We start from the raw sequence: 20,736 nt of genomic DNA on the forward strand, positions 1-20,736 counted from the left end.
TGCGAAGAAGTAGCCCGGGATAATTTACCGGTCAGCCTTTAGGGGCACCCCTGGAGGGAAATTGCTGTTTGCCTGCTTAGCTTAGGGGTTTGGTGATTGCTCTCTCCTGGCGCAGCTGGGTATTTCCTGATCCTCCAGTCTGTCTTGTCTGCTCTTCCCCCACATTTGCTCAGTGGGATTCCAGCCAGGAATGTCTAAGAGACAAGGGCAGCTGGGTCTGCACCGACCTCGAGATTGCATTTTGCCTCTATGGCTGTTTTGCTTCAGTTAGCACCATTCGCGGGCACTTCTACAGGCAGAATGCGGGAAGCTCTGCCAAGCTTAGATACATTCCTCACATTCTCCATGTGTTTGTACTTGTGCAATGGAGAGGGGGCACTGAGTGAGGAGAGAGGGTTGAAAGGGCTGTCTGCCCTCAGATAGACTGATTAAAGTGGCCCTCTTACCATGGTTCTTAGAAATGTGACTTATATGGGCATGCCACATTGTGTCGAAGGGAAAAGGCCATTGTTTTTATTGGACAATAAGACAGAAACAGACTAGGATGGTTATTTTTGTGCCCAATAAAATGGTTGAAGTTTTCCTTTCTTAGAAGACAAGAGAATGCATTGGAAAGATCCTTGTGTGTGATAACTGTATTTTTTTTTTTTTTTAAGCAAGTTAGAATCAAAACTGATGGTCTTTGGATAGATCCAAGGATGTGCTGTTTTCATACGTTGCATTACTGCACATTGATTATATCACTGTGCCTTTCTCTTAGGTGGACCCTTGTTAGCTTTGGGGGGGATTTCTGTCATTAACTTTGCTCGCTCTCATCAAACCCCCCCGCCCTTTCTCATAGCCACCAGTTTGGCTCTTGTGAAAACTTAGGAAACTGTGAATACTAGAACTTGTTGGAAATACCAACTCTCCATTGGTCGCTTCATGTTGCCTTTACATTTTCCCTGCCCTGAACTTTTCTGTCATTTTTAGTCCTTCTGCTGGGCAATCCCTACCAATACGTATTTGTCTATATGTTGCCTTTCAATGTCTGAGGTCAAACTTAGGCCCTCTTACCTATTAGAAATAATGTCTCCCTTCTCTCAATTGCCAAAGCTTAACTTGTCTTCGTTTGGGTGCTTCTAACTCTTTGTTAACTATGTCATAAATATAGGCATTAATTTTTCCTAAAATGAGACATTCTGCCTGAAAAACTACTTAGGGGAGATCTTTCTTTCTTTCTTTTTTTTTAATGAGAAAAATTAGACTCTGCTACATGTCAACTCCAAAGCCCCAACCAATTTCTTAGCGTGTAGCTAAAACAGTAAAAATACCAATGAATAAGCTCTTTTGTTAGGCTATAAAATGCTCACACCTTAGCTTTCTGGCCACCCTCCTTGTTGGCTGAATCAGGCACTTTGCAAAGTCATGTACACATCATTCTGCTTTTATGCCAACTGAGTTTTAAGTGTGACTTGAAACTTTCACCTCACATTGTGTTTTGAGCTTTGGGGTCAAATATGCATTCTTTTCTATGTACCCATTGACCAGATATTGTTTTATTGAGAGATGAGCACAGTCTCTGCAGCTTTAGGACTTGAAACCAGGAGACATTCTGGGAAGCTGTGAAGGGGCAGGTGTTCTTGCTTAGTGGTTTTTCTCCTGCTAAGCATACACCCTAAGCACACTGAGGGCAGAGCCCACACCTGATTGATCTTCTCGTTCTCTGTAAAACCCCGGTACAGTTACTTAATGTTTTTTCGAATGAGTTAGTTGATTTTGTGAGGACTTGAAAGGAGGTTTTGAGCTATTACTTTGTTAGAATTTTAGTCAGTCTTCAGCAATTATAGAGTATTGGGAACTTCCAAATCTTGAAGTTTCTCTCTGTCACCTAGCAGGCTTATCCTGTTACCTGTTACAGGTTTGTCGAAAGCTTGTCTCCTCACATCTTATGGCCTTATATACAGTCATTAAAAAAATCTGTCTTATGAGTATCTTGTGAAAGAAAATAGAAATAGGTATTTCTAAAAACCAAAGGTATTTCCCATCAATAAACTGATTATGGTTATTTGTTATACACAAATGCCCCTTCCCCTAATACATGCAGAGATGATAGGAAATAGATAAAAATAGTTTGTCCTCAGGACTTAGTGTCTAGGTGAAAGGTAAGTTATCCCAACTAAGGTGGTCTGTGCAGGGTGGGTCCTGAAGATGGTGGATGCAGTCCATGTAAAGATGTGGATTAGGAGTGTGGCTGGCTCAGGTGGTTAGACATCTGACTCATGGTTTTGGCTCAGGTCATGATCTCAGGGTCATGGGGTTCAGCCTCTCATCAGGCTGTGCACTCAGCTCGAGTCTGCTTAAGTTTCTCTCTCTCCCTCTCCTCCTCCCCCTGCTTGTATGCTTGCCCTCTCTCTTTCTCTCAAATAAATAAATAAATAAATAAAACCTTTAAATTTAAAAAAAAAAAAAAAAAGGATGTGGATTAGTAGTGGGAGGGCTCCCTGACCTTTCTGAGATGACTCAGATGAGTTATATAACTCAGAGTTTGTTCTTCCCTTATGAAATGGAGGTGAGTGTATCTATCACCACTTTAGCTCATGTTGAAGGATTATTGCAGGGTCAACTGAGAGTCTGGATATTAGTGTCCTTTCAGATGATCAAATGTTGGATTCCCTTCCCTAAAGGAAATGCACATGCACAGAACATGGAATCTAGTTTCAGGAGATTCACAGGCCTTGTACCCCTCATGAGCACAGGTTAAGAATTATTTGATAGAAGATAGTGTAGGGGAGGAAAAAAACGCTTTTTTTCTCTCCACTCATCTTTGGTTCATTCGTTGGGGCCTTGCAGATTAGACTGATAAAAGAAAGATTAACAATAGAAACATGGAGTTTTTTAACAGGTACATTGTGCATACAGATGAGAACTCAGTGATGAGTAACTCAAAGAGGTGGTTAAAACTTGGACTTACATAACAACTCTTACCAGAAAAGCAATAAATTTATAGACAAGTGACAAAATGAAGGGAAAGCATTTAAAGCTTCCAGGAGTGCATTGTGGGAAGGTGAACATGTAGAGGAAGATAATGGAAGATAAGGGCTCATTAGTAAGATTTGCTGTGTAGGTTCCTTTGGTGTGTCTCTGGGCTATAAGAGCTTAAGGTTGTCTCTGGGAGTTGATAAGAATTTTTCTGCCCTTCCTGGTAGAGAGGGAGAGGGCAGAGTGTGTGTATCTGTGTGTCTGCTTCCTTTACTTTGTCTTCAGCTCAAAATAATCCATATGTCAAAGTGGCATACTTGGAGTAGAATATTCTAAACCCCTACAATAGCTACAAGCCAGCACATTCATTTCATGAAGGGCAGGTGTTAGGTTAACATGCATCCTTTCAGCTAATCAGGGTGATGGTCTCAGACTTTCACCTATAAGAGGTGGAATGACCAACATCACCCAACATCACATTCTTCCTTGGAAGCAAATGCCAAGTGCAGCTTGTTGGCAGCTTCTATACCTGTCTGAGGCATTTAGTTCTATTAGTTGGGTGGCTATGTGGGAGACCCTATGAAGCAGGGGCTCTTCAGAGGGGTTTGTAAACAATAATTGCTCAGTCCATGAGAAATGATGGGGAGAACTGAAGGTATAGAACACAGATTAGGTGTGGTTATGTGACAAAGGACATAAAATGAGACTGCAGTCTTAGACCATTGTTATTTATTATCCACTTTCAACCATTTCTGTGTGGCTTTGATGTTGTTATGGCAGTTATTAACAGCGAGTGGAGTTCTGGCAAGACTATTCAGTTGGGTGGCATTTTAATAGCTAAATTAAAGTGCTGAGGTGATTTGTCAAGGTCTCTTTTATGTAACTGATTGCATGCTCAAGCTTTTGGGCAGAAAGATGCACCTTGATCATTAGACATTGCTTTGCTGAAGCCAGTCAGTGCTGGAAAAGCATAGTAGACTTCCCACGTGTTGCCTAAAAATTGGATTTGCCGATCATGGCGTGGCCACTGAAGGTGTTTGGGAATCTGAGCTCCTTTGGTAGCCAGGACCACTTCTGTTACACATCATTCAAGATATATTCCCATCACACTGTGCTGTGTTCCAGGGTGCGATTTACACAGGATGCTGTGTGAAGGGTGCCTCTTGGTGTTGTGAGCAGAGGCACACCAGGTTGCCGGCCTTAGGTGGAGGTAATGGGTTGGTGGAAATAAGGGACTCCTCCAGGGACAGGTTGGCAGGGCATGTGTGGTAAAATCTCATTGATGAATGGCTTTGATGTCTTGTTTTTCAGAGCTTTGCTACGTGGCAGCCATATTTCCCTTCCTTTGGAAACTCTGATCTGTTCCCTAAGGACTCACTTCATTACCCCAGGTGGCAGGAGTCCACGTGTGGGCTGCTCTCAACTGTAACATGAACATTATTTTCCTAAAAGAATCTTCTGTGGCCACATACACTGCACAAAGCAGGCTGCCCTGTGTTCCATTAAATGATTCATAGATCCCCCTAATGGCAGACTTAATGGGTGTGTAACATCTGCCCATTAAGAATCTGTGCTTTAAGGCACTCAGAAGTTCCCATAGCCGGCACTCTACAAAGGCCGGTACCTCCTGGTGTCTGCTCCTGGAAGGCTGGGATTGTGACTTCTTATTTGGAGATCCCCCCCATGCACAGTACAGAGCTGGGCTTGAACAGGCACTTGGAAAATGTTTTGGGAATGATTAATGGGTGAGTGAAAAAAAAAACACCAAACTGATCCTGAGTGCTAGGCAGAATTTGGTAAAATGAGTTTTCTTTAAAATTTTCTAGGTTAGTGTTAACCAACACCAATGAGCCTAGTTTCTGATGCACTATGAAAGTCATACCCTTATTGTTGATTGCACAGAAGGAAGGAAGATGCCATTTTTTTGAGGCCCTAATAAGTAGTAGGTGTTGTACTAGGTTCTTTGTAGGCAGATTGTAGGTTGGTCCAACTCTGACTTTAATCACTTGTTTGCTGTGTTTGAACCTCTAGCTTCTCATCTATAAAATTACAATTTTCATGTCCACTTTATAGAACTCTGGCCAGCATTACAAATAATGCATGTAAATGCCGAGTCACAAAGTAAGTGCTCAAGAAACAAACACTGTTAACATATACTCATTTATTCATTTAACACGTATTGAGGACCTTCTGTTAGAAGCCAGAGCTATCAGTATGACTCAGAAATACCTCAAGTCACTTACTTATAGTCGAGAGGGGGAGTCAGACACTTAAACACATAATTGCCATATATGGCAGGTGCTATGGTACTTTTCTAGAACAAATACTGTGTGAACACAGAGGAGGGACAACTAAGCTCTGCTAGGAAGAAGGAGGTGAGTCTGAGGTAGGGCTTGGATGTGAGGTCTCATACGATTTGAAGGTGAAAACCAGCTTGTAAGAAGTCGCTTGTGCACAGACTAATTGAAAGTAGTTGAGGGGCATCCGGGTGGCTCAGTTGGTTAAGCAGCTCAGGTCGATCTCGGGCTCCTGGGATCAAGCCCTACCTTGGGCTCCCTGCTCAGTAAGGAGTTTGCTTCTTCCTCTCCCTCTGCTTCTGCTCCCCCTCCCCCCACTTGCAAGTGCTCTCTCTCTTAAATAAATAAATAAAATCTTAAAAAAGAAAGGAAGGTAGTTGAAGTAGAGCAGGAACTGGTGTGTGTATGTGTGTGTGTGAGTGTGTGCAGACGTGGTAGGGGAAGAAGTACCCTATATGGGAGATACTTTTCCTTCCCAAAAACTTTGGGAAACTCACCAAAGTAAGCAGCTTGCTCAAAGTCACACAGCTAGCAAGAAGCAGGATCTAAAATTTGGATTGAAAGGATTTCTGTGGTGCCAGGGCTCTTTCTACCTTTTTGTACCCAGCTTTAAAAATAAGTGAATTACATTCTTAAATATGCTTTCTAGTACTTCTTAGACCCCAACTCTAACAGGGGGAGAGTCTCTCTGGCTCATAATGTGTGTCAGCAGCAAGTTTTGGGTTATAAAAATAAGGCTCTCAGCCCAGGCTCTTAGCCGTGGTTGTTGAGATGCAGTGAGGTCTGGTGGCCTTCTCCAGCAAGACAAGAGGAAGCTCCTTTAAGCAGGAGACAAAGACCCAACCTCTGGTGGAATGAGGTAGTGCTAAGAGATGGAGGCTGAAGGCAGGCTCACCAGCTCCACCCCGGACAGTGTCTTGGCCATTCAGTCATTTTCTATTATTCCCAGAGAGGATTAACGTAAAAGAAGCATGTCAAATAGCCAGGTAGTTCACTGGCAGGGATCTTTTCTCTACTTTGGAAAGGTTTCCCCTGCCTCTCATCTCCTCTGTCGGTATTACTGAGGGCGCCACCATTGCTTTGGTTTTGCCTGGAGCCCCAGTTCTGCACCAGTAAGCCATTTTATTTTATTTTATTTTTAATTTTTTTCTACTTAAATACAGTGTCATTTTTTTTTGTTTGTTTATTTTTATAAATATGTAAGGTATTATTTGTTTCAGGGGTACCGGTCTGTGATTCATCAGTCTTAAACAATTCACAGCGCTCACCATAGTGTGGTACCGTCCCCCATGTTCATCACCCAGCACCCCCCCCTTCTCCCACTCCCATCCCCTCCAGCAACCCCAGTTTGTTTCCTGAGGTCAAGAGTCTCTTACGGTTTGTCTCCCTTTTAACTCTGTGTGTTTCTCGCATGGAGAACTTAGAATTACTCCACCTTCACCCAGGAGATGCTGTGGAGAAGAAAACTAGTGTCTCCCCACCAGTGCTTGCTAGAACCTCCCATGCCTTACACTTAATGGTTAGAATCTCAGTCTGCAGGTGGCTTTGGTACAAGCCAAATGCTTCTACTCAAGAGAGAAAGTTTACTCTAGTGGCCTGTAGATTTTTCAGTCATTGCCATAATTCTTAATTCATTGTTTGCCTTGACAATAAGTGGCACAAAAATCCCACCTTCCTAAAAATATACCCAGCCACATACCCCCCAGGCTTCTTGTCTTGAAATGACCACCAGCAGCTGAGAAGGGCGCAGGAGAGGGTCTTTGAAGGATCTATCTCTGGAAGATTTTTGCACCAAGTGTGGAGGACGTGAGAGATGATGTCAGGTTTTGGGGATGCGGCCATAGATTTCTTTTACTTACATATTCCCGGGCAAACAGTAGTCCTTGGAGTAGATACTCTACAAGAATTGTACCATGTGATGGTACAATTCCACTGCTGAGTGGAATTCAATAATCAGGGCAGGAATTTCCGTGCTGTAACAAAAGACTTTTACCTAAGAGGGTTTTAGCTAGGCCTCACTGAGCTCCTAGGCACTCCTAGGATAGGGAACTGATATTTTAATCGGTGGGTTGCTGGTTCTATCTGTTCCTGTGGAAGCTGTCTTCTTTGTGATTACATTATTTTGACCCTTTTGATTGTGAACTATATACTGAAAAGTGCACAAAACAAAAATGTTCAGCTCCTTTTATTAGCATGAGTGTGACCACTAGACCATCTCTCTATTTGAGAACTAGAATGATCCTTTTTGCCTCACAGGACAACTTTACTAATCCAAGGAATTGGGGGAGGAACGGGGGTATTTTTATATTGGTGAAAAGTAAGACAATAATTTGTAGAGAGTCTTATTCTCTTTTCAGTGGAGACATCACTAAGAGATACTAGAATAACAGTGTTGTCTAACGTGGGTCCTAGAGCCCCAGCTTTAGTAGACGTTTCTGATTGCAATTAGCCATCTGGATGTGAATGACACCTGACTGTTCGAAATATTTCGGTTTTTGGTTTTGTTTTTGAAGTATTTCTTTTGTTATCTTTTCTTTTTCTTTTTCTTTTTTTTTTTTTTTTACATTATTCCTTTTCTTAGAATCTTCTCTGTGTGGACAATGGAAAATTAAACCACTGTCCAGGTCTCATCTAAGTAATGGCAAGTTCTGAATGACAGAGGGGAAATAAAGAGCATTTCCTGGGGTGCCTGGAGAGGGCACGGTCGGTGAAGCGTCGGGCTCTTGATTTCAGCTCAGGTCTTGATCTCAGGGTTGTGGGATGGAGCCCTGTGCTGGGCTCCATGGGGCAGAGTCGGCTTGAGACTCTCTCCCCCTCTCCCTTTGTCCTTCCCCTCCGTGTATGCTTGCTCTCTCTCTCTATAATAAATAGGTACATCTTTTGAAAAAAGAGCATTTACTGTATTTGAAGATCAGGGATATAAGTGGTATTGGTAGACAATGTGCTTCTTGATATTTCTACCAAATACCAAATTGGTGAAGGGGACTCAATTACAACCCTCACTCTGGTAGGCTGACTATGGCACCTCTGCTGAAAAAATATTGATACAAACTTACGGACATGTAACCAAATATATGAAAATAACAACACTCATTTTCCTTGTGGAAAATGAGCTTCCAGGAAGCCTTTCCATGTTTGAATGTGGCTTCGCACTTTCTCTGGTAACCAGCTACGTACTCCTGAGGAATTGGTCTCCATATCTTCATGACATATAGTCTTCCAGATTTACGTCTTTATTTCACCAGTGAAAAAGTAAATAACGTGTCAGTCTGGATAAAATTATTTATTGACTTAACCAATGTTTTATTTAGTGCCTTTGCTAGCCTGGGTGCTGTGCATGTCGCTAAGGATATTAATTTGGAGAGAGCCTGGCCCCTCCTCTGTGGTGGGAGGGGCAGAAGTGAGTGTGGAAGGTGGATGTAAGCAAATTATTACAGCAATGCCATTAATATACTGGTTCCTTTGTTGCCTGGAACACATGTAGCATTTTGTTAAAAAAAATTAGTGGCCTTATAAATCCTTTAGCCTATGTGTGTCTATCCTGTTGTTTTTGGCATGTGTGTTGAGTACTTGAAGTCTGTCTGCCTTATGAAATGCTTATGGAATCGTGGTTTCCAAAAATGAGGTAAAACTTGCTGAATGAAGGTGCTGTCCTGAGAGTGACATGTTTCTAACCTTTTGTCTTTTCTGACAGGAGTGCTATAGGCGATTAACATGTATCCCTTTTAAATGACACCGTTAAGAATACAATTTTTGTCCCTCTCCTCAGCTCTCTCTACTTCTGCAAATCCTGTTTGTATTCCCAAGTCCCTCCTGATGCCCACCACTTCCTTTCAGCCTTCCTTGGCTGGATCAGTCTGAATTGGTTTCCCACCCATCTGAACTCCCTTGGCATTTATGTTGTGTTCAGCTTGTTCGGCTGGTTGGAGCAGGGCTGTGACACTCTATCCCTTCTCCTGTCTGAGCAGGGTACTGGAGAAATGGATCACAGCAGGTCCCCCAGCATATGTTCCCTCATGACAGATACCCAGTGGGGTGGGATGGTGGAGCATCCCAGTGGCCAGCAGAGCCACTGGGCTCTGTGTCGGTGCCCAGGACATGAGCACGGGTCAATTTATCGCGATGAGTTGTTAGGCACACATTCCTGAATGATGCCATTGACATCTGCATAGAATTCCGGGGCCCGATTCTAGGTCACTTACTCCACGGTGACCTTCACTGTTGTTTGTAATAGAGCCTATCTTAATAAAACCTCTCTGTGTGTGGCAATAAAGGATACATTACCATTTTCCCCCTTTCCAAATTTTTCCAGATTACGAAAATGCTGTTCGGCCACAGACCAGGAATAAACCTTCTTCATAAAAGAAGCATTGTTCCTTCAGTAGCAGCTCGTACTGAGAAAAGTGGAATAGAGACAGAATGCAGCCCTGGTCTGAACGGAGACTGGTTTCTCTTTGTGCGAATAACCAGAATTCTAGTCAGGTTGCCACGGAGATGCAGAGATTGTAACTACCCATGCCAGCAGTCAGAGAATGTTGCCCAATTAGTTATTTTCAGCTGCGTGGTTACCTTGACAGTGGCTCAAAAGCAGGTTTTGAGTTCAAAGGACTCAAAGGAGCAGCTGGGGGACCTGCCGTTCTGCTGTCCTCGGTGGGGTGCAGGGACTACAAGCCCCAGCATGCCCCTGTGTAGGCTTATAGGACGGGGTCATCTGTGTGAATGCCAACTACGTGTTTTAATGTTTTCCTCCCCTTTCCTGGTAACAAAGAGCTCTTGGAATTCCTGTGTCACCAGCCAGCTCTGTAAGCATTTTTATTTTCCCAGGGTTGGCTTTTAGATGTTGCGGGTTGGAGACTGTGGGGAGGATGTGCATTTTGGCATCGGACATTGATCTTGTGTAGGTTACTCTCCTTGCTTTGGTCTTCTCTGGTGTAAACAGGATCAATGCAGAGATGAAATAAAATGATTTTTGCAACATGGCCTGCCCAGTGTCTGGGGATTCAGATGTATCCAGTCAGAAGTGGCTCTTTGCAGAAATAGCGTCTCGGAAATCATAAAGCATTATGCAGTGAGATTATTAGTACCACTGCCATTTGATCATTTCTAGTTTATCAGTCAGCATAGGCTAGGATATACTGTGATGACAAATACTCTTAGAGATTTAATGTAGCTAAGGTTTATTTCTTGACCGTGCCACATGTCCAGAGCTTATCAAGAGAGGATTCTATTCATCAGCTACTCGAAGGCACAGACCAGTGGAGATTTCGTGTCCATGAATGCTTTCAAAGTCATCACAGTATCTTCTACAACAATGTCCTGTTCCATCTGAAAGTGACACATTACTTTCACTCCCATTGCAATGGCAAAAGCAAATCATGTGGCCACACCCAACCTAGAGAGAGAGTGAGAGAGAGAAAGGGGGGGGGGTGAGGCAGGGGTTAATATCATATAACACACCAGCAGAACTGGAATATTTGTTGAACAAACATAATGACTGTCATCCCTGTCAAAGATCAAAAGGCTGATGGAGAGGACTACTTTAAAGAAGGGCTGTTAGTTAAACATAAATAAATAAAAATATCTGAGTGGTAGAATTCAAGCAAACCTATTGGAATTCAGTTGCATCCAACAGAGAACCTAAAATATTAGTGAGTGGAGGAAGGTAGAAGTTTGTATCTCTCTCGTGACAGAGAGGTCCACACAGAGTAGAGCAGTGGGGTATGGTATTTCCATGGTCATCAGAGGCTTAGGATTATTTTATCGTTCAGCTCTAACAACCTAACAAAAGGCTTCAGTCCTTAAATTCACCTTAAGATCAGAAATGGCTACGGAGTTCTAGCCATCACATCTACATTCCAGACAGTCGAAGGAGGAAGGTGGAAGACAAAAGAGTCTTTCTCTCAGCTAAGTCTGCTCTTTATCAGCAACCTGTCTGAAATTCATACACAGTAATTCTGCTTATATAACATCGGCCAGAACTTAGTCACACATCGACTCCTAGTTTTAGTGGAGCTAGGGCATGTAGTTTTTGACTTGGTTGCATTGCCTTCCCAAATAAAATTGGAATTTTTGTTGCTAAGGAACAATGGGAGAGTGAACATTGGGTGATTGAGCAGTCCCTGCTATAGTCAGGTAAGATGCAAACTTTGGTTAGGTGGGGTTCAGAAGGGAAAGCTTGCTCTGTACCTTATCATTTTCTGTCCTGTGCTCCACAGAACACCAGCACTTAGAGAAACACGAAATTTCCTTGAAAGCTGTTCCATAGCCATACAGGTTTAGGAAACATGGAAAGCTCTGTCCTAAGAAGCCTAGAGAGGTCTCATGTTTGCATATGTCTATATACTGTATTATACATTTCCCCAAATAGCTGTATGATCTCTGGGACAACCTGATGATGGGAGGGAAGGGACCAGGGTAAGGGCCCTTACACACATACTGACTTTTACAGCAAATTACCATGTTTGAGCTTAAACAGACTGTGGGAGAATTGAGGAATGTTCTGGAAGGTAAACATCCCTATCCTTGTCTAAAATTCACATTTTGGCCTAGTATCCTGGAGAAACTTCTCAGTCCACTTTATGGAGTTAGTACGTCTTTCCCTGACAGCGGGTCAGTTGGAAATAGTCTCTGAACAGAGTAGTGGGCTTTGTGCATTGCACGTGTGCGCAGGCCGATCTGTTGGCACGGCTTAGGATCTCTGCATCAGGAAGCATGAGGAGGGCCCATCCCAACAGTTGACAAAGGATCAAAGCAACTGGCCTACCAAAATCAGAATAAATATCCAAGTTAATGTTACAAGTCCTTCCAGGCTCTGATGGGAAGGCAGGAGCACTGAGAAACCACTGACACAGTTTACTTCTGATTGCCAGCTGCTTGGCTCATTGCATTACCTGGCTAGAGGTCAGTGGCCCTCCTCTGGTTCCATTGGTAAACCGCAAAGTCTTGACCATCTCTGAAACCCCAAGTTAATTTCAGCGTCGGCCATTTGCAGAGAAGTGCATTCAAAATTACTAGATTTAACTTTCACGTCTACTAACCAATGCTGTCACTTGGACAACTTTGAATAATACCAGCAGTGATGGCAGTAATAATATTTATGAAACATTACTGTGCATCGTGCTAAGTGCTTTTCATTTGTTGTTGCTGGGGCTCAAGACAGTCCTCAAGACAGGAGGTATTTTTCTCTTCCTGGGACAGCCTGGTCTTGGCTGCTATCTCCACCACACACTATTTAACTTGGGGGATGTTGCTTAATTCCTTGAAGCCTTACTTTCTTTATCAGAAAATGGGGGGGTTCATAACCTGTACTTCCCATGGTTGCTGTAAGGATTAAATATGAAAAAACGGAAACAGAAACATAGAGCATTTAGGCCATCGTCTGTCCCAGAGACCGTGATAATGACAATTATAGCTTACAGTCGGACAGCTATAACTCTGAGGAGCCAGGTTTCAGATCTCATTTTATTTATTTTTTGTATATTTTTTTAAGTTTTTTTTTTTTTTTTTTTTAATTTATCTGAGAGAGAGTGAGAGAAAGCAGGGGAGGGAGAGGCAGAGTGAGAGGGAGAAGCAGGCTCTCCGCGGAGCAGGAAGCCTGATGTGGGACTTGATCCCAGGACTCCAGGATCATGACCTGAGCCAAAGGCAGGTGCTTAACAGAATAAGCCACCCAGGCATGCCCAGACCTAATTTTAAAGGCTTCCTTTGTGAGGATAGGCTGGAGTTGCAGCATCCTGAGTGAGCAAGAGATCAGGAGCACGGTGTGTGGGAGGATGTCTCACTACCAATGGCTGCACAGTAGCAGGGGGAATGAAACAGGTGGCAAACCAAGCAGGAGATGAGGAGGCTCTGACCTCCCTGTTCCATGAGCTAGAGGCCACCATCATCAAGGAAGGTGTTGCTTGATGCTTGGCTGGGACCATGTCCTGACCCTGCCAGGAGCCAGTTTTGGACACCGATTCCATCTAGCCAGGCCCAACGCTGGGGAGCTGAGGGTGTTGTGGAGTCGGCCTGCAGTCAGTACCACCCTTCCCAAAGCTCAACACTGGACATGTGGAGCTGGGGTGGGGTCTAGCACATTCACATGCAGGATGCGGCCTTGCCAGGAAAGCAGGCCAAGCGGGATGATCCCATTTTACAGATGGGAAAACCCGAATGTGAAAGGTCAGATAATTCTGGCAAAGAGGAGAATCCCAAACCAAACCCTAACGTTTTTGTGTAAATCATCTGGTAGGTCCATATCATCTAATTTGTTTGGCACAAATGATCAAATGAGAAAATTCAGCAATTATTTTATTTTTATATTTTTAAATATATTCTTTTACTTGAATTATAGTAATAATTTATTTGAGACGCTGGCTTGGGCAGTGAGTTAATAAAGAAGAGCTGGGTTATATTCTAGATCTCCCAGGTATATCACAGAGCACCTTGTCTTTGTCCTGCATGTCGCTTGTCACTATAATTTAATTGTAATTTAATGACTGTGTACGTGTAGTTATGTGCTCGTGTCTATTCCTCCATCAGATTGGAAGCACCAGGAGGCAGAGGCCAGTGCACCCTTCCTTCTACTTTGGAAGGTAGCGGGGTGTGGAGGGTGTAGGTAGAACTCAGGGACTGAGTAAACCCCATTGTGGAAAGTAAGACCTTTGGCTCCTCAGATCCCTACATTGGAAGGAGGGAAGGTCAGTGCAAAACGAGCGACCTTGCCTGTCTGTAAGCGCCGTGTGGGCTAGCATCGGGTCATGTTATACATCCTTACGGTGTTTCCCAGCACTGTGCTTACTTTGGGAGAAGGATGGCATAGAAAAGCCTGAAGGCTCAAGATAAATATGGAGAGTTCTCCTACTGCTCCTGTTTTCTTTGTGCTGTTTTGCTTTTGTAAGCATATGCTTGTCAGTTAGGGCAGAAACCGAACGAAACAGCTGCTAAATATGGTTCTAAGAGAAATAACATTTTGGTCTTTTCAAGGCCCATAAGTTTAGAGTAAGCACAGTCATTTGACAGATGTCCGTAAGGAATCTGGGGGTGGGCAGTCATTCTGGGAGCTGTATCAGCCATTCATGCTCTGCCGGGGTCCCTCTCACCCTGCCTGAGGATGGGTGACCCCAAGGGAAAGATCTGTCACAGAACGGGCTGTCTTTGAGAGAAGTTTGGGAGAAAGGATGTCTGGAACCTAAGCCATTGGCCATGATCTCTCCCAATCCCTCTCTTAATTTCATTTCAGAGAAGGGAGAAGGGCTGGGAAGGCTAGACATCATCCTTCATGATGCTAAGGAGCTAGTCATCCTGGTTTTATATTTAGGTTGGTCTTTCTCAATCTTTGGGATTTAGTGTAGAGATGTTATTTAGTGTTCTGATAAATCCAGTGTCATTCAGAGGGCTTGGAAGCATTAAAGTATAACTCCGTGATGGAGACCGTGAACCCCTACGTCTTCCATCTCTGTGCTCTGCTGTGAAGTCAGGCTTGAGCTGCCGATGCCGCCTGAATTGCATCAGCTGATGGAAGAGAGAATTTACTCCAATATCCCAGGAGCCCAGAGAAGTTAATGTGCCTTCCTAATTTCTCAGTAATTTCTAAAGAGACATCTGTTTGTCCATAAATATTTGACCCTCTTTGCCAAGCGCTTGGTGGTGTTGGTTAAAAAACAATAGGTTTTCTTTTATTGGCTTTGTTCGTTGAAAACAGACGAAATACAGATGGAATTTCTCTGTGGCATATTCCTTGTATATTAAATGAACTTTTTTTGTTTCCGAAGAGAAAAAAAAAAAAAGGAAGGAAGGAGGTTACTCTTTGTTGAGATGATATTATGTGTCAGGCCCTGAGCTGGTCTAGAGATTTTTCAGAGCCATCACAGTGACCCTGTGAGGGAGGTAATATTATCCCCATTTTGAAGATGAAACTGAGGGGCACCTGGGTCTCTCTGGGTTAAAGCCTCTGCCTTCGGCTCAGGTCATGATCTCAGGGTCCTGGGATCGAGCCCCGCATCAGGCTCTCTGCTCAGCAGGGAGCCTGCTTTCCTCTTCTCTCTCTGCCTGCCTCTCTGCCTACTTGTGATCTCTGTCTGTCAAATAAATAAATAAACTCTTTAAAAAAAAAAAGAAAAGATGAAACTGAAGCTCAGAGCAGTTATGAAGCTTGCCCGAGGCTGGAGAGCTAACAAGTGGTGAGGCAAGGGCTGGGAATGCTGATTCCATGAAGCTGATGGAGTACCAAGTGGTTAAAAGCCCAGGGTTTGGGGTCTGACCGGCCAGGCACCCATCCTAGCTCAGCCGCCCATGGGTGGTGTGACCTGAACCACCTGGTTTACCTCTCTGTGCCTCGATGGCCTCATCTGTAAAATGAAGACAGCAATAGCATCCACATGACACAACCGAAATAATTAAATGACCTACTCATGGAAAATGCTTAGAACAGTGTCGGGCGTATAAACGCTTGTGAATTGTGGGCTGTTACTGTGGTCTTCATTAGGGTGGCGAACCAAATTTGCCTTGATCCATACTTGCTGAAAAGTTGCATTTTCTTTTATGGAACAGCTTGCCTTTTGATATGTAGTTATATTTCATTATGAAATAATGTAAACTACTCTACCTTAGAATTAAATTCTCTCCTCCATCTCCCAGCAAAGGTTAAGATCTGAATAAAGGCATGTATAGCCAACAGGGATTCCTGACTTTGGTAAATGTCAGTGATTTGCTCTTTCCTCCTTGGTGTATGTAACCTTCTTCCATGCCTTCCATCCTGGCTTTGTGAGTAGCTGAACAAACACAAGGAGAGAATTAAGCTGATTCTTGTCTCTTAGCTTTCCTGTCTTTGTAACATGATTATTAGGTATATGATCTCGTTGCATTGCACGGGGCCGCATCCCGACAGCCTGCCTTCTCAACGCCCCTGAAGCACAGCTTATACTCATGCACTTCAGGAATTTTCTTTAGAGCTGGGAATACCATAGGAGCTAATGCATGTGATGGTTTTGTGCAGCTGGAAGCAGGGTAAGGGGGGTGGAGGGGGTAGGGGCTGGGACACCTTGTCTAGATTGAAAAAGAAATGATGTAAGTTTGCTTGACCTTTGGCTCAACATTCTGATCCCATTTTTTCGCAGCTTCCTCCACACATGTTGTGGAGATTTGGGAGTGGGATATTCACCTTATTTGGTGGATAATTAGGTCTAGAAGTTATGTTGTGGACACCATGCTACGTGCTGGGAGATACTAAAATAAATATGTTACAGTTCTGTTTTTCAGGGCAGTTGTCATTTATCGAGGGCAAGAAATGGAAGAAGGGGTGGCACTATGTGAAATGGTTATCGCAGAGCTATGTACAACATGCTGTGGGGGCAGAGAGTTGGTGGCGCTAATTTGAGAAAAGCTTCACAGGGGCGGTGGCATACTGGGCTTTTAGGGATGGGCTTGCCTGGTGGAGAATGGTAGAAGTAATAATCTTGGCTGACAGACGTCATGAACCCAGGCAAAGAGACCCGGCCTCTGTGGTGTGTCAGGGAAATGGCGAGTGGTTTGAGGTGATTGGTTATAGCACGGAATGATGGAACATGAGACTGGGAATGAAGACTGGGCCTAAGAATGACAGGACCTTGACTTTCAGTCATTGTGTAAGGTCCTAAAGCATGGTGTGTCGTGTCTATTTTAGAATGTTCAGTGTGGGGGCACCTGGGTGGCTCAGTGGGTTAAAGCCTCTGCTTTCGGCTCAGGTCATGATCTCAGGGTCCTGGGATCGAGGCCTGCATCGGGCTCTCTGCTCAGCAGGGAGCCTGCTTCCCTTCCTCTCTCTCTGCCTGCCTCTCAGCCTACCTGTGATCTCTGTCTGTCAAATAAATAAATAAAATCTTAAAAAAAAAAAAAAAAGTTCAGTGTGAAGGGGGGAGAATTGATTGAAAGTAAATAGTCCCAGCAAGAGCAGGTGAGGCTTGGTGCGTGAATGGAGTGGAGTGCATGGTTATAATGGACACTTGGAGATGAATTCATTAGCACTTAGTGAACCACACGAGGTTGAAACTTCGGGGCCAGCCTACCTTTAAGGTCTGGCGGGGGAAGAAACAGAATCTCTGCGAAAGACTGAGTGGTATGCTAGAAGACAAGGGAGGGGATGTATTTCAACAAGAGTGATGGTGCTCAGCCATGTAGTGCCTCAAAGGGAACAACTAGGACAGGACTGAGAAGAGACTGTTATAGAGAGAGGTTGAGTCATTGGTGACCCTTGGGAGAAATCATGTTAGTGTCCTCCAAGACTGGAGAAAACGGAGGAGTGAGTGCTTACCATGTTCAAGCTGTAGCACTATTCCACAAAAGCCTAACTAGCAATTAGACTCATTTGTGTAAGGGAGTGTTCACAAACCTCAGCTCTCCAGGTACTTGGAGTGGAGGTAGGGGAGAGGGAAGCTTTGGATCGGGGCTTAGTTCAAGTGCCCCTGAACAATACCTCTGCATTCTGCTTTCTGAGGTCTCAGAGAGCCCCCTCCTTGCAAATACCATGACTCCAATTGTGCCATTCTGTCTTATTACTGTTGGCATTCCGTAGAAGATAGATGCTTATAGGTTTCTCTTCCAATTCCAAACTGGTACTCATTTCTAGCCACAATGTTTGTAGTGGTTGCTGTGATACGTCACCCAGATCTCCACTCTGCACCTGAGGCATTCACTGTCTACCTGCTGAGAGTATAGGCAGCTAGTGATTGTTGTCACCTGGAGATTGTCCTTAGCAGAAGAGTGTCACTTCATGCAAGATCATAACCTCTGGGCTGGGGACAGGGGACAGCCTGCATGCAATGACTAGTCAGTGGAGGTGGGTGCAAAGGCCCCCATACCTCAGGGTAGGGTAATTTTGGAGGTTCACCCAAGCTCTAGAGCTCCTGTGGGATCAGATGAAGTTTTGGTTCCACTGCATAACAGCTGAACTCATTCCTTTTCCTCAGTCCAGTCCTTCTTCCTTCACTCCCAACTGGTCTTGATTCCGAGGCACACGCCCATAAACTCCCTCTGTAAATCTCTGCAATTCTGAGTCCCATTTTCTGGGGAACCACCCTCATTTGATGATTGTTTCCAGTTTGGTTGCCTACCCAAGGTGGGTCGCCAGTCCAACTGCGGTTACTCTGACCTTTGCTTTTGAGCCCCTTGGGTGTGTCCAGGGGAAAGACCCCATTTCCCAGAAGTAGGAACAAAAGTCTCGACATTGCACTTCCTTGGTTCTGAGCCATCAGTCCACTAATGGACGGAGCCATAGGTCCATTAGTGGCCTGTTCAAGGAAAGGAAAGAGCTAGAAGTCAGTAGTCTAGTTCTACCTGAGACCAGCCTATTAAACCTCAGCCCGGAGGATGGGTCCGTGTGGTAGAGCGGCCCCTGGGCATAGAAGCTGGTCCCAGCTCCATTTCCTGTTTCTGCTCCTGTGCTCCCCTTCCACCCCACCCCTCCCCCTATGCTTTCTAGGCTCCTTGGAGCAGGTGGTAATCACCGTCCTGCTTCTCTCTTTCGTTCAAATTTTGTTTTTTAGTCAAGGAAAAAAAAAAAGAAGAAAAACGAATGTTGAAAACACAATTGAGATATTTCAAGCAAATGTAGAACCTCTCTCAAAATTTGTTGCAGAAACACCACTGAGCAAACAAACTACTGGGAGCACAGCTTAGAAACAAACAGCAGCTGCCACCATTTGTGGGCTTTTTTTTCCTGTTCCCTCATTTCTTTCTAATTCTGTTTGTAATAGAACCTGCTGCTCTGACAGCCTAGCAGTTTCACATGCATCATTTTCCTGCCCATCCTGAGGCCTCCCAGGTGGTCTTTCTGCTACGGGGTCTCTGTCGCCAGAGCTCTGGGCCCTTACCGTGGTTCCTGTCACACGGTTCCATTGGGATCGCTGTTCACACCCCCTGACCTGGTGCGGTGTGGCTGAACTTCTGGGCTTCTCAGGCTGTGAAGTCTGAGTTGAGTCTGGAATGGGGTTTTTGGCCCTCATGGCTTTAGAACAAGGGATTATACGGATGACAATTCTTTCTCAGGGGCAAAGTGCTTCAACTGTTAGGTTTTTATTTTATTTTATTTTATTTTATTATTTTATTTTCTGTGTGGACTCTTTGAAGGCACATAGCAAATGGCTTGTCTTGGACCTGGTTTGATAAAAATCACAACTTACTTACTTAATTTATTTATAAGATTTATTTATTCATTTGAGGGAGGGGGAGAGAGAGAGAGAGAGAGGGAGATAGCAAGTGGGGGGAGGGGCAGAGAGAGAAGGAAAGAGAGAACCACAAGCAGACTCCTTGCTGAGCAGGGAGCCCAACAGAGGTTTTGGTTCCAGAACTTCGAGATCATGACCTGAGCAGAAATCAGGAGTCAGTTGCTTAACCGACTGAGCCACCCAGGCGCACCTAAAGACTGTAACTTGAAAGAACTCCCACTTGTCACGTGGAATCTATTTGGCTCCTTCCCCACGAATAGCAGCCCTGAAGCGGCCCTTCATCCTTTAAATGCTACTAGTGGCATGCTGTTCTTCAGCTTAAAAATGATTGCTATGAGACACGAACAGATTGCCAGCTGTGTGTGGGGTGTGGTGCTAAGCCCTTACTCCCTCTTCATCAGAGCTCTGCAAGGCAGGGGTCATTTCCATCTTATCTGCCCAGAGCCTGAGCTGCTCTGTCGCCGTGTGCTATAGTGATGCATCCGATCAAGGGAAAGCTGGTGTTCAACCCAGGTCTGTCTGCATCCAAAGCCCAGGCTTTCCCTCCCCTGCCTCTCAGTCACCCTAACGATATATGGCAGTGCTCTCATAACAGCGTTGACTTGACTCTTACTTGTCCCTCCCTCAGCATTTTTTTTTTTTTAAGTGAGTTAGTGCCCAACATTTAAATATTAGGACATCTTGGAAACAAAACGAAATGAAAAACTTTAGACCAGGCAATATAGTGCTCATAGGTGGACATAATCTCAACTGGGTCCAGCTGTGTGACCAACGTGACCAACTCCGCCCCCCACCAACTCCCCTCCCCCGCCCCCACTGCTTCACCAGGTTGCTGAAGACCCCAGCTGCCCCCTTCATTCTTTGTGTTACGTGATTCACCTCTGTGGACATTTAAGTTTGTGATTCCTCATTTAGGCCCTTAAAGAAACAATTTCTGTCCAGCGAGGTAGCAATAGAGGTCAGATTAAGTGTATGCTTCTGATTGAATTTTACAGGCTTTGTACTTTTTTCAATTCAGGGAGATAATAATTTAGTAATAAATAGCAGCCATTATTGGACATTTATTGAGCACCCTAACAGCGGACTCTGAGGGTTAGAGGGACCTCCTGCTTGGTGGTCATGATGTGCATAAATCTCTGATTCAGTTGGTATTCAAAATCCTGCAGGGACTCTTCCTGTGGGCAGTACAAGATCCGGAGACTAGGCACAGAACATATGTGGCAGGGATTGGTGTTGTAGAGAGGTGAGGTGAAGCCAAAGGAAGACATTCGTGGGGGGGCAGCCGTGTTGATTGC

General features: G+C 44.3%; 1 protein-coding gene across 8 annotated transcripts in view; it reads left to right on the forward strand.

Moving 5' to 3' along the window:
- Positions 1-20,736, forward strand: part of TNIK (TRAF2 and NCK interacting kinase) — a 377,677-nt gene that overhangs the window by 57,174 nt on the left and 299,767 nt on the right. The window contains exon 1 of one of the 8 annotated variants that reach the window (XM_032341367.1): positions 20,527-20,533. The exons of the other annotated variants lie outside the window; for them this stretch is intronic. The gene's annotated coding sequence lies outside the window, so the exon portion shown is untranslated. Of the gene's footprint in view, positions 1-20,526; positions 20,534-20,736 lie in introns of those variants that run through there. 8 annotated transcript variants of the gene reach the window in all.

Source organism: Mustela erminea, chromosome 1 (assembly GCF_009829155.1).
Source record: "Mustela erminea isolate mMusErm1 chromosome 1, mMusErm1.Pri, whole genome shotgun sequence".
Taxonomy (NCBI): domain Eukaryota; kingdom Metazoa; phylum Chordata; class Mammalia; order Carnivora; family Mustelidae; genus Mustela; species Mustela erminea.